Source organism: Saccopteryx leptura, chromosome 6, assembly GCF_036850995.1.
Source record: "Saccopteryx leptura isolate mSacLep1 chromosome 6, mSacLep1_pri_phased_curated, whole genome shotgun sequence".
NCBI classification, from domain to species: Eukaryota; Metazoa; Chordata; class Mammalia; order Chiroptera; family Emballonuridae; genus Saccopteryx; species Saccopteryx leptura.
This window is the reverse complement of record NC_089508.1, coordinates 136562435-136575708: the sequence shown is the minus strand read 5'-3', so window position 1 is coordinate 136575708 and position 13274 is coordinate 136562435. Positions and strand designations below refer to the sequence as shown.

General features: G+C 36.4%; 1 pseudogene; it reads left to right on the top strand.

Annotated features, from left to right (window-relative positions):
- The first annotated feature begins 6532 nt into the window (after nt 1-6532).
- Nucleotides 6533-6604, top strand: LOC136377738 (U4 spliceosomal RNA; annotated as a pseudogene).
- Nucleotides 6605-13274: the final 6670 nt, after the last annotated feature.

The window sequence follows — 13274 nt, the reverse complement described above, 5'->3', positions numbered from 1 at the left end:
TCCTCCCTACTCTCAACAGACTGTGATTCCAGACACAGACCATGTCTGTTCTTCAAAGTATAGAATGGACCTGGAGAGCTAGCTGTGGAGTTTGTCTCTGCTACTGTCCATACTGCAAGGTAAGGGAGGTGGGATCTGGGAAGCTGGGGACCACACTTTAGTTTGCCCTGTCTCTGTGGAGTGCAAGCTGCAGGCATACCATGGGAACAATGGCCATGACCCTGTACTCTAGTCACTTTGGTTTAGTTTCTCCCCTTTGCTCCCCCATCTTACTGCTCCTCTCAATAAGAGGGAGATCCAGTCATTTCAAGTTTCCCTCCTTGTACCCCTCAGACAAAATAAAACTGTCTGAGCTTCCCTCCTTCCTATAGTCCAGTAGAGAAAAATCACACCCAGTCACACCAGTGTGTCTAATCTCCATAACCCACTATGAATGTATTTTATCTTCCATCCCCTTTTTAAACTCATCTCACCTTTAGTTCATTTGGTGCATGGATCTTTCAGATGTGCCTGTGAACCCAGGTGGAGTTCCTTAATTGCATTATAGTTGTTCAATTTGTAAAATTTCAAAGACAGAGATCAGGAGTAACTATCACACTGCCATTACTCTGACATCATCCTGCTAAAAATATTTTAAAACTTTGAAACCACCCGTATCACTTTTTAGTCTCTTCCACACACACAGAAGACAGCATAATGTATGTCTTGGTGTTCAGCATATCCCTTTGAGATATATATATCATCATATATATATGATACCAAAAATATTGTTTTGCATGTTTGTGCATTTATTTAAATTATTATGTAGAATTCTATAAAAATTTTTTGTTAATTCAAGGCCAATTTCTATTTTTTGCTAACCATTTTGGCAGTTAATCTCTGCTATCAAATAGCTAGGCATTATGAAAAGAGATTTAATTTGGAGATAAGGAAATAAAAAAGCATATTTCCACCTGATCTGTGGTGTCACAGTGGATATAACATCAACTGAAAATGCTGAGGCCTCTGGTTTGAAACCCTGGGCTTGCCTGTTCAAGGCACATATGAGAGTCAATGCTTCCTGCTTCTCCCCCCATTCTCTCTCTTATTCTCTTTCTCTCTCTTTCCTTTCTAAAATGAATATTTTTTTAATTTAGAAAAGCATATTTCTTACCAGCAATTTAAAATTTTATGAGGATAGTAATGACACTTCTTTCAAGGGTTCTATTATATTTCCAATACCCAGTGCAATTGCCTGGCACATAATTGGTCTTCAGTGAATATCTCTCAGTTGAAGAAATGAAGACAGAAAGAAAGGGCTTTGTTCTTCCCCTCGGATTTTGTAATAGAGTGCTAAGTCAGCACTTATTTTCAACATGTTAAGGGTAAGAACAATTTAAGTTAAAAAAAATGTACTGCATTTTGGGGGTACCACCAGAGAAACAATGCAACTATTATAATTCTCTAAACTCTAGGAAAATATAGTTAAGCAGAGCTTCAATTTATTATGCTGGTATTGAAGAGGAAAAAAGAAATTGTTGAAAATAGGCTAAATTATCTTATTTGAATGATTTGATATCTTTTAAATACAAGGTCAATTTAATTATTTCTACTCATAAAGGAGTTCACATCAAAACAAATGAATTAAACCAGTCACCACAATTCTTTTCCTTCAAGGCATTTCCAGAAGCTTAGAGACATTTATGGTTGATAATTTTTATGACAAGCTTTAGTCTTGGCATAATAGTGTCCCTTAGTTAGTTTTAAGGCCTTTTCATTTGCAATATAACAGCTCTCTTGTCAACAGTATTCAATGGCATCATAGTCATAAAGCTCATCAACAGCAAGAAGATTGTCTTGGTATTCAAGCTGGAATTCTGATGCAGCCAGAACGACACCATCCTGTGTTCTTTGTTCAAGATTATTGCTCATGCTGTTGTGTTTGTAGCTATTATGGGCCCTGACTAATGTGCATGCTGCTCATTTTTCATTGCTGCTTTTAGATAAGAAATACAATTTAGCTCTGAAATTTGGTTTCTAGTATTTTCTTCTACTCTGGCCTGCAAGATCAGCAACTCAGATGGCCACATCTAGGGAGTTTGATGATTCTCTTAGGAAAGCAAACATAAATTTTTTTTGTATTTTTCTGAAGCTGGAAATGGGGAGAGACAGTCAGACAGACTCCCGCATGCGCCCGACTGGGATCCACCCGGCACGCCCACCACGGGCGATGATCTGCCCACCAGGGGGCGATGCTCTGCCCCTCCAGGGTGTTGCTCTGTTGTGACCAGAGCCAGTCCAGCACCTGGGGCAGAGGCCAAGGAGCCATCCCCAGCACCCGGGCCATCTTTGCTCCAATGGAGCCTCGGCTGCGGGAGGGGAAGATAGAGACAGAAAGGAAGGAGAGGGGGAGGGGTGGAGAAGCAGATGGGTGCCTCTCCTGTGTGCCCTGGCCAGGAATCGAACTCAGGACCTCTGCACGCCAGGCCGATGCTTTACCACTGAGCCAACCAGCCAGGGCCTGCAAACATAAAATTTTACCATCAGAAAATGTGTTCCTTTATATATTAAAGGTATTTCTAGCTTCATTATATTCTTGCTAAAATCCAAATACTCCTTCACTAGTAACTTCCTGCATTCTCACCCCAGTGGACCCTGAGTAAGGCCCATATCTTCAGCTACTAGGCTATCTCAGGCACAGGCACAGAGTCGCATACTTCCAGGCAAGGGCAGCCCCAAAGGAGCTTAGCCATGTAAAAACTTAGCTAAATACCATCTGCATTGAACCGAGAAAGGAAAACTGTTCACTCCCTCTCTGAATATTATTAAAAGTCATCAAGAATAGAAAAAAAGTAATATAACTAGGCCATTATAAAGATGGAATGTTGGAATAAACATCTTCAGAAAAATACTAAAATATCACTCTCCTTAGGTAAAAAGTAGGCACAAGAATGGCTTTACAAAGGGGGGAAATATATGAAGTCAAATTTTCAGAGAGCAGTGGCTGTTTGTACCAGATATTATAAAAGAAGAAAGAGCTGGCCCTGGCCGGTTGGCTCAGTGGTAGAGCGTCGGCCTGGCGTGCAGAAGTCCCGGGTTCAATTCCCAGCCAGGGCACATAGGAGAAGCGCCCATTTGCTTCTCCACCCCTCCCCCCTCCTTCCTCTCTGTCTCTCTCTTCCCCTCCCGCAGCCAAGGCTCCATTGGAGCAAAGATGGCCCAGGCACTGGGGATGGCTCCTTGGCCTCTGCCCCAGGTGCTAGAGTGGCTCTGGTTGCAACAGAGCAATGCCCCAGAGGGGCAGATCATCGCCCATTGGTGGGCAGAGCGTAGCCCCTGGTGGGCGTGCCGGGTGGATCCCACAGTCGGGCACATGCGGGAGTCTGTCTGACTGTCTCTCCCCGTTTCCAGCTTCAGAAAAATACAAAAAAAAAAAAAAAAAAAAAAAAAAAAAAAGGAAGAGTTTTGTGGAAGAAGCTTGCCACAAGACAAATCTAGGTATTTTTTGATGAGCCAACTCCACTTTCACCCTGTATTCTCAGCATCTTGAAAAATAAAAACAATTTCTAAACAGAATATAAGAATTTTATTCTCTTATATAATCTAAATATCTTCCTTGAAGGCCTTGAAGCTTGATACCAAGCTTGCTGCAACAAAGATTAGCAAAGCAATGGAGCCATTTAATTTTCCTGTCCTGGAGGTAATATTTCCTCCTTACTAAACAGTTACAGTTCCTGAGTGCTAGCTTTAAATTTTCTGGTTATCCTGACCTGTGGTGGTGCAGTAGATGAAACGTCAACCTGGAAAGCTGAGGTCGCAGGTTCAAAACCCTGGGCTTACCCAGTCAAGGGAAATATGGGAGTTGATACTTCCTGCTCCTAACCCCTTGTGTCTCCATTCTCTCTCTCTCTCTCTCTTTCTCTCTCTCTCCTCTCTCAATAAATAAAATCTAACAAATAAAAACTTTGCTGCTTAATCTCCACAAGTTCAGGTCATTTTCTTAATTAAAGTGGTCTAGAAGTACTGTCACTTTTAACTGCTTTTCTAAGGGTCCCTGAAATTCTACTGGAGCCATCTCCACACACCGTCTCTCTGGCTCCAATAGCCTGTTCTTCTCTGCCATGTTCAGGGACCAAAGCTGGCTCTGGCTGCCTAAAGAATCCTTAGGGATTTCTTCCAGGGGACACATCTTCTACCTGTTACTTAAATCTATGAACATCTTATGCTGAGCTGACCTCACCAGCCTTTCTTGAAAAGTCTTAATGAAAGTTTATCTGAACTAATTCAACAATAATAATTCTTCCCACTACTTCTGAATATCACTTAATTACCCCCTCTGTCTCTGCCCTGACTTTCTGAGAAAGATTTTTATCATCAGTCTTGTTCAGCAAGCATTTCTCAGAGTGAATTATGTAGAGCACTCATTCTGCAGAATATTAATAGTTGCCACATGATGCAGACACAGCCTGCACACACACACACACACACACACACACACACACACACACACAGCTGTACACACTGCATATAGTACATATACAGATAAACCCCACATGTCACATGCATGGTAGTCGAATAAGTATAGAAAAACAACAAAAAAAGTAAAATCAATATTTTGTATCAGCTCATTAGAACACTTAATCTACTAATGTTCATTATAAAAAATTTAAAATTAAAGTTTTAATATGTAGTGTTTCTCAACCTGTTCAAACACAGATCTGCTTCTTTGAGGACAACACCTGAAAGAAATCTGTATACCACAGAACACAGTTTACAAAATGCTCTATTAGAATAATACAAAGGAACAATAAGAACAGCAGACCTGATGATGGCCTTTAGACTGGAACAGAAAATGAACTAATTAGTTCCACAAATGATATAACCAAAGAATGGATTTGGCAAACACAAGAGCCCTGCTAAAGTGAATCTTGCTCTTTAAGGTCAGCCCCTGAAGAGCAACTTGGTTTCTGTAGTCAAAGTCATCCCTTACAAACAGTCAGCCTGTTGTTCAGTCCAATCCACTGATAAGCCAATATCAAGCAAGGGTCAACAACAAGAGTACACACATAACCCACAGAAGTGGCAACCCTGGAACATGCAGCTCATGTGAACAGAGAGACTGCTCCAATGAGTACCACTGGACAACTGCTATGTAAGAGTACTTTGCCAATATAAAAAAACATAACAGATCTACCCAATATAGGAAGAAGCACAAAAAGCAACTAAAATGAGGACATAAAGATACTTGTTCCAAATGAAAGAACAAAAGAAAACTCCAGAAAAGAGAATCAAACAAAAGAAAGGCAAGCAAACTACCAAATTCAGAGTTCATAGCACTGGTTATAAAGATGCTCAGAACTTAGGAGAAGAATAAATGATCTTAGTGAGAATATCTTAAAAGAAGTAAGTAATATATAATACGATGCAAAAAAAATCAAAAGGACCAGACAGAACTGAAGACTACAATATCAATAAAGAATAAGTAGAAAGAATCAACAGTATATTAGATAAATTAGAGGACGGAGTCAGTAATCTGAAAGATAAGTTAGAAGTAAATACCTAAATAGAGCAGCTGATAAGCTACACTAGACCCACCCTGCCTTTTACAACTCCTGTATAAACTGAAGATCTATCTTTGCTTACCAACCTGGGCCCACATTGATTTCTTTAAAAAGAATTCTCTTGAAGAATAAATGTCAAGTTCAGTGGACAAGCAGCCTACCAGTTAAACTTCAAAACAATGGTTATAAAGGTGCTCAAGGAGCTTAGTGAGAACTTGAACAACATAAAAAAACAACAACAAAGAAACCATAAAATAAAACAAGCAAAAATGAAAAACACAATAATTGAAATCCCAATGTCATTTTTAAATAAGTAAAATAAAAAATTATCAGATTTGTATAAAATGCTAAAAGATCTCAAATATACAAAGCAATCCCTAGAAAAACAATGGAGCTGAAGGTATACAACCTGACTTCAAATTATATTATTGATCATCAAAACAAAATGGTATTGGCAGAAAAATAGACTACAGACCAAAAGAAAACAATCAGAGCCCAGAAATAAAACCATATATACACAAATAATCTTTGACAAAGAAGCCAAAAACACACAATAGAGAAAAGAAAATCTTTTCAATAAATTGTGCTAAGAAAATTGGAAAGTCACATGCAAAATATAAAACTTGACTATAGTTTGTCCCCCTTCACAAAAATTAATTCAAGATCAATCAAAGACCTAAATATAAGATCTGAAACAATAAGTTACATAAAAGAAAACATAGGTACTAAACTTATAAACCTAGATAGTAGAAAACAATTTATGAATTTGACACCAAAGACAAGAGAAGTATAGGTAAAAATAAATGAATGAGACTAAATCAAACTAAAAAGCTTCTGCACAGCAAAAGAAACTGACAACAAGGCAGCCAACCAAATGGGAGTTGATATTGACATACAAAAGATGTGATCAGGGGTTAATATTCAAACTATATAAAGATTTTATAAAACACAGCAACAAACAAGGAAACAATCCAATTAAAATATGGGGAGACAGCTTTGCGCCGTGGCAGTATCGTAGCCAATGAGGTTTATCCGAGGCACGATTATTGCCAATTGAAAACATGGGGAGAGAGACACCACCAAACATAGACTCAACCAGCCCTAAAAACAACACACCCAAACAGAGACATAATGAGAAGACAGAGAAGTGCAATCCAAATGAAACCACAAGAGAAATCTCCAGAAAAGGAACTGAGTGATATGGAAATAACCAAACTGCCGGATGCAGAGTTTAGAATAATGATTGTTAGGATGCTTAGGGATCTTAGAACAGCAATGGATAGTCATTACAAACACCTAAATAAAGAGATAGCAAGTATAAAAATGGACATTGAAATATTAAAAAAGAATCAGTTGAAGGTGACAAATACAATATCAGAAGTGAAGACCACAATGGAAGGAATTAAAAGCAGGATGGATGAAGCTGAGGATCGAATCAGCAAGTTGGAGGACAAGATAAACAAAGGCAAGGAAGCAGAGAAGAAAAAAGAAAAGAGACTCAAAAAGGCTGAGGAAACTCTGAGAGAGCTCTGTTACATCATGAAGAGAAATAACATCCACATCATAGGGGTTCCTGAAGAAGAAGAGAAAGAACAAGAGATAGAAACTTTACTCAATCAAATACAACTAAAAACTTCCCTAAATTGATGCAAGGAAGAATTTCATGAGTTCAAGAAGCAAAGAGAACTCCATTAAAGAGAAACCCAAAGAGACCTACACCAAGACTCATCATAATTAAAATACCAAAGCTAAGAAATAAAGAGAAAATATTAAATGCTGCTAGAGAAAAGAAGGCTATCACCTACAAAGGAGCCCCCATAAGGATTACAGCTGCATTCTCAACAGAAACACTTGAGGCCAGAAGGGAATGGAAAGAAATACTCAAAGTAATGCAGAACAAGAGCCTACAACCAAGACTACTTTATCCAGTAAGGCTATTGTTTAAAATTGAAGAAGAAATAAAAAGCTTCCCAGACATAAAAAACAAAACAAAACAAAAAAAAAAAAAACACTCAAGAAATTCATTACAACCAAACCAATGCTGCAGGAAATATTAAGGGGCATGGTGTAAACAGATCAAAGTGGGAAAAGAATATAGCAATAGAAGAATACAACTTTAAAGAATAAAATGGCACTACACAACTACATATCAATAAATGTAAATGGATTAAATGATCCAATCAAAAGTCATAGGGTAGCTGCTTGGATAAGAAAACAGGACCCGTACATATGCTGTCTACAAGAGACACACCTTAAAACAAAGATGCATATAGACTGAAGGTAAAAAGATGGAAAAAAAATATTTCATGCAAATGGAAATGAAAAAAAAAAGCTGGGGTAGCAATACTTATATCAGACAAAATGGACTTTAAAACAAAGACTATAGTAAGAGATAAAGAAGATCACTACATAATGATAAATTGAGCAATCCTACAGGAAGATATAACCATCAGAAATATCTACACATCTAATATAGGAGACCTAAATATATAAAGCAGACTTTGATGGATATAAAGGGCAAGATCAACAGCAATACTACCATAGTAGGAGATTTCAATACCCCACTAACTTCACTAGATATCCTCAAGAAAGAAAATTAACAAAGTAACAGCAGACTTAAAGGACACACTAGATCAACTTGATTTAATAAATATCTTTAAAACCTTTCACCCTAAGGTAGCAGAATATACATTCTTTTCAAGTGCTCATGGTATATTTTCTAGGATAGACCAAATGTCTTAACAAAAGCAGACACAAAAGCAGTCTCAACAAATTTAAGAAGATTGAAATAGTATCAAGCATTTTTTCTGATCACTATGGCATGAAACTAGAAATCAACCACAACTAAAACACTGAAAAATATTCAAACACCTGCAAACTAAACAGCATTTTATTAAATAACGAATGGGTTAACAATGAAATCAAAGAAGAAATAAAAAATTTTCTAGAAACAAATAATAATGAGCAAACAACTCAAATTTTATGGGACACAGCAAAAGCAGTCCGGAGAGGGAAGTTCATAGCACCACAGCATTCCTTAAGAAGCTTGAAAAAGCTCAAATAAACAACCTAACCCTTCATCTAGAAGAACTAGAAAAAGAACAGCAAGTAAGGCCCAGAGGTAGTAGAAGGAAGGAAATAATAAAGATCAGAGCAAAAATAAATGACATAGAAGCTAAAGAAACAATACGGAGGATCAATGAAACCAAGAGCTGGTTCTTTGAAAGGGTAAACAAGATCGATGAACCTTTAACAAGACTCACCAAGAAAAGAAGAGAGAGGACTAAAATAAATAAAATTAGAAATGAAAGTAGAGAAATGACAACTGACACAATAGAAATACAAAATATTGTAAGAAAATACTATGAGGAACTGTATGCCAAAAAATTAAACAACCTAGGTGAAATGGTCAAATTCCTTGAAACATATAATCTTCCAAAAATCAATCTGGAAGAATCAGAAAACCTAAACGGACTGATTACACCAAATGAGATCGAAACAGTTATAAAAAAACTCCCAACAAAAAAAAGTCCGGGGCTGGTTCTTTGAAAAGATCAACAAAATTGACAAACCCTTGGCAAGACTTACCAAGGAAAAAAGAGAAAGAACTCATATAAACAAAATCCAAAATGAAAGAGGAGAAATCACCACGGACTCTGTAGATATACAAAGAATTATTGTAGAATACTATGAAAAACTTTATGCCACTAAATTCAACAACCTAGAAGAAATGGATAAATTCCTAGAACAATAAAACCTTCCTAGACTGAGTCAAGAAGAAGCAGAAAGCCTAAACAGACCTATCAGTAGAGAAGAAATAGAAAAAACCATTAAAAACCTCCCCAAAAATAAAAGTCCAGGCCCTGACGGCTATACCAGCGAATTTTATCAAACATTCAAAGAAGACTTGGTTCCTATTCTACTCAAAGTCTTCCAAAAAATTGAAGAAGAAGCAATACTTCCAAACACATTTTATGAGGCCAACATAACCCTCATACCAAAACCAGGCAAGGATGGCACAAAAAAAGAAAACTACAGACCAATATCTCTAATGAATACAGATGCTAAAATACTAAACAAAATACTAGCAAATCGAATACAAAAACATATTAAAAAAATAATACATCATGATCAACTGGGATTCATCCCAGAATTTCATGGATGGTTCAACATACGTAAATGGTTAATGTAATACACCATATCAACAAAACAAAGAACAAAAACCACATGATCTTATCAATAGATGCAGAAAAGGCTTTTGATAAAATACAACACAATTTTATGTTTAAGACTCTCAACAAAAGGGGTATAGAAGGAAAATATCTCAACATGATAAAGGCCATATATGATAAACCATCAGCTAACATCATATTAAATGGCACCAAACTGAAGGCTTTCCCCCTTAAATCAGGAACAAGACAGGGTTGTCCACTCTCTCCACTCTTATTTAATGTGGTACTAGAGGTTCTAGCCAGAGCAATCAGACAAGACAAAGAAATAAAAGGCATCCATATCGGAAAAGAAGATGTAAAGGTATCACTTTTTGCAGATGATATGATCCTATACATCGAAAACCCCAAAGAATCCTCAAAAAGACTACTAGAAACAATAAGCTAATACAGTAAGGTTGCAGGATACAAAATTAACATACAAAAGTCCATAGCCTTTCTATATGCCAACAATGAAACAACTGAGAAGGAACTCAAAAGAATAATCCCCTTCACGATTGCAACAAAAAAAATAAAATACTTAGGAATAAACATAACAAAGAATGTAAAGGACTTATATAATGAAAACTATAAATCATTGTTAAGGGAAATAGAAAAAGATATATTGAGATGGAAGAATATACCTTGTTCTTGGTTAGGAAGAATAAATATAATCAAGATGGCTATATTACCCAAAGCAATATACAAATTTATTGCAATTCCCATCAAACTTCCAATGACATTTTTTAAAGAAAGAGAGCAAAAAACCATCAGATTTATATGGAACTATAAAAAATCCCGAATAGCCAAAGCAATCCTAAAGAAATAGAATGAAGCTGGGGACATTACAATACCTGACTTCAAACTATATTATAGGGCCACGACAATCAAAACAGCATGGTATTGTCAGAAAAATAGACACTCAGACCAATGGAACAGAATAGAAAGTCCAGAAATAAAACCACATATATATAGTCAAATAATTTTTGATAAAGAGGCCAACAACACACAATGGAGAAAAGAAAGCCTCTTCAATAAATGGTGCTGGGAAAACTGGAAAGCCACATGCAAAAGAATGAAAGTGGACTACAGTCTATCCCCCTGTACAAAAATTAACTCAAAATGGATCAAAGATCTAAACATAAGACCTGAAACAATAAAGTACATAGAAGAAGACATAGGTACTCAACTCATGGACCTGGGTTTTAAAGAGCATTTTATGAATTTGACTCCACAGGCAAGAGAAGTGAAAGCAAAAATTAATGAATGGGACTACATCAGACTAAGAAGTTTTTGCTCAGCAAGGGAAACTGATAACAAAATAAACAGAAAGCCAACTAAATGAGAAATGATATTTTCAAACAACAGCTCAGATAAGGGCCTAATATCCAAAATATACAAAGAACTCATAAAACTCAACAACAAACAAAGAAACAATCCAATAAAAAAATGGGAAGAGGATATGAATAGACACTTCTCCCAGGAAGAAATACAAATGGCCAACAGATATATGAAAAGATGCTCATCTTCTTTAGTTATTAGAGAAATGCAAATCAAAACGGCAATGAGATACCACCTCACACATGTTCGATTAGCTGTCATTAGCAAGACAGGTAATAGCAAATGTTGGAGAGGCTATGGAGAAAAAGAAACCCTCATCCACTGTTGGTGGGAATGTAAAGTAGTACAACCATTATGGAAGAAAGTATGGTGGTTCCTCAAAAAACTGAAAATAGAACTACCTTATGACCCAGCAATCCCTCTACTGGGTATATATCCCAAAAACTTAGAAACATTGATACGTAAAGACACATGCAGCCCCATGTTTATTGCAGCATTGTTCACAGTGGCCAGGAGATAGAAACAACCAAAAAGCCCATCAATAGATGACTGGATAAAGAAGATGTGGCACATATGCACTATGGAATACTACTCAGCCATAAGAAATGATGACATTGGAACATTTACAGCAAAATCGTGGGATCTTGATAACATGATACGAAGCGAAATAAGTAAATCAGAAAAAACCAGGAACTCTATTATTCCATACGTAGGTGGGACATAATAGTGAAACTAAGAGACATTGATAAGAGTGTGGTGGTTATGGTGGGGGTGAGCGGGGAATGGGAGAGGGAAAGGGGGTGGGGAGGGGCACAAAGAAAACAAGATAGATGGTGACAGAGGACAATCTGACTTTGGGTGGTTGGTATGCAACATAGTTGAACGACAAGATAACCTGGACTTGTTATCTTTGAATATATGTATCCTGATTTATTGATGTCACCCCATTAAAAAAATAAAATTTTTAAAAAAAAATTTAAGAGGAAGGAACACTTTCAATTTTTTTTATGAGGCAGTCATAATTCTGATTTTGAAACCAGACAAAGACAACACAAAGAAAGAAAATTATAGGTCAATATCCCTGATGAATTTAGATGCTAAAATCCTCAACAAAATATTGCAAACTGAATTCAGCAATACATGAAAAAAAATCATACATCATGATCAAGTGGGATTTATTCTGGGGAGGCAAGGATGGTACAACATTCATAAATCAATTAATGTGATTCAACATATAAACAAAAGAAAGGAGAAAAATCACATGATAATTTCAATAGATGCAGAAAGAGCATTTGATAAAATCCAGCACCCATTTATGATCAAAACTCTTAGCAAAGTGGGAATACAGAGAACATACCTCAACATGATACAGGCCATCTATGACAAACCCACAGCCAACATTATAATTAATGGAAAAATTAAAAGCAATTCCCCTAAAATCAAGAACAAGGCATGGGTGCCCCCTTTCAGCACTCTTATTCAACATAGTACTGGAAGTCCTAGCCATAGCAATCAGGCAAGAAAAAAAAAATAAAAGGCATCCAAATTGGAAAAGAAGAAGTAAAACTATCATTATTTGCAGATGATATGATCCTGTATATAGAAGACACTAAAGTCTCAGTAGAAAAACTGCTGGACCTAATAAACAAATTCAGCAAGGTGGCAGGATATGAAATTAATACTCAGAAATTAGAGACATTTTTATACATGAACAATGAATTGTCAGAAAGAGAAAATAAGAAAAAAAATCCCCTTCACTATTGCAACAACAAAAAAATAATGGGAGTAAAATTAAACAAGGAGGTTAAAGACTTGTACTCAGAAAATTATAAAACTTTGATAAAATAAATCAAGGTAGACACAAACAAGTGGAAGCATATACCGTGCTCATGGTTAGGAAGAATAAACATCATTAAAATGTCTATATTACCCAAAGCAATTTATAAATTCAATGCAATACCAACTAAAATACCAATGACATACTTCACAGATATAAAACACATATTTAAAATTTTTATATGGAACCAAAAAAGAACACGAATAGCCTCAGCAATCTTGAAAATGAAGAATAAAGTGGGAGGTATCACACTTCCTGATATCAAGTTATACTACAAGGCATTGTAATCAAAATAGCCTGGTACTGGCATAAGAACAGGCATATAGGTCAATGGAACAGAACAGAGAA